At 53.1% G+C, this 680-nt stretch overlaps 1 protein-coding gene across 1 annotated transcript in view; it reads left to right on the top strand.

Moving 5' to 3' along the window:
- Positions 1–680, top strand: part of RCAN1 (regulator of calcineurin 1) — a 90470-nt gene that overhangs the window by 34225 nt on the left and 55565 nt on the right. The gene's annotated exons all lie outside the window — the stretch shown is intronic.

Genomic DNA, 680 nt, shown 5'->3' on the forward strand with positions numbered 1-680 from the left:
GAGAGGATGCAGAACCATCCTGGTGTAGGGAAACAGGGGAAGCTGGGGGGCCACGTATAGAATCGTGGAGTTTCATCTTCGGGCGGTTCCTAGGGACCGTCTACATCGCTGAGCTCTTGGACACGAATCAAAACCTCCCTCAAGCTCTTCTGCATGTTGCCTTCCCTCCCCTCCAGCCATCACATCTGGGGTGCGTTGTTTTGGAAACTTGGGGAGGGCCCTGGTTCATTCACCCACTCACTCAAAGAAACACAGACTTAATGATCCCAGGCGGTGTGATGGGTGGAACCCCAGGGCTGGTGCTGCACAGGCCTGGGGGCGCCTACTCCACTTCTTTGAATTTGTTTCCCCATCAGTAAAACAACTCAGAGAGTGGTCCCGAGGAACAGTGAGATGGTGAGTTTGAGGGTCACATGGTGGCTGGGGGCTCATCCACTCTTCTGGGTTTCATTTGGTGATTTTTGTGCACGTCCTTGGTCAGTGGAATTATGCTTCAGAAGTCCTGATTCCTGCTCGATGCTGAAGGCCCTTGAGAAGACACTTTTACGTCACATCTTCCTCTCTCACCTCCAGGAGTAGTGTCTTCAGACTCCAGATGTGACTTTACTGAAGAGCGGTTCACCTGGAGAGCAAGGCTGTCTCAGTGACAGTGTTTGGCGCCTGCAAGAAGTTCCCGAGGG

The sequence above is a fragment of the Camelus bactrianus genome, chromosome 1 (genome assembly GCF_048773025.1).
Source record: "Camelus bactrianus isolate YW-2024 breed Bactrian camel chromosome 1, ASM4877302v1, whole genome shotgun sequence".
Taxonomy (NCBI): domain Eukaryota; kingdom Metazoa; phylum Chordata; class Mammalia; order Artiodactyla; family Camelidae; genus Camelus; species Camelus bactrianus.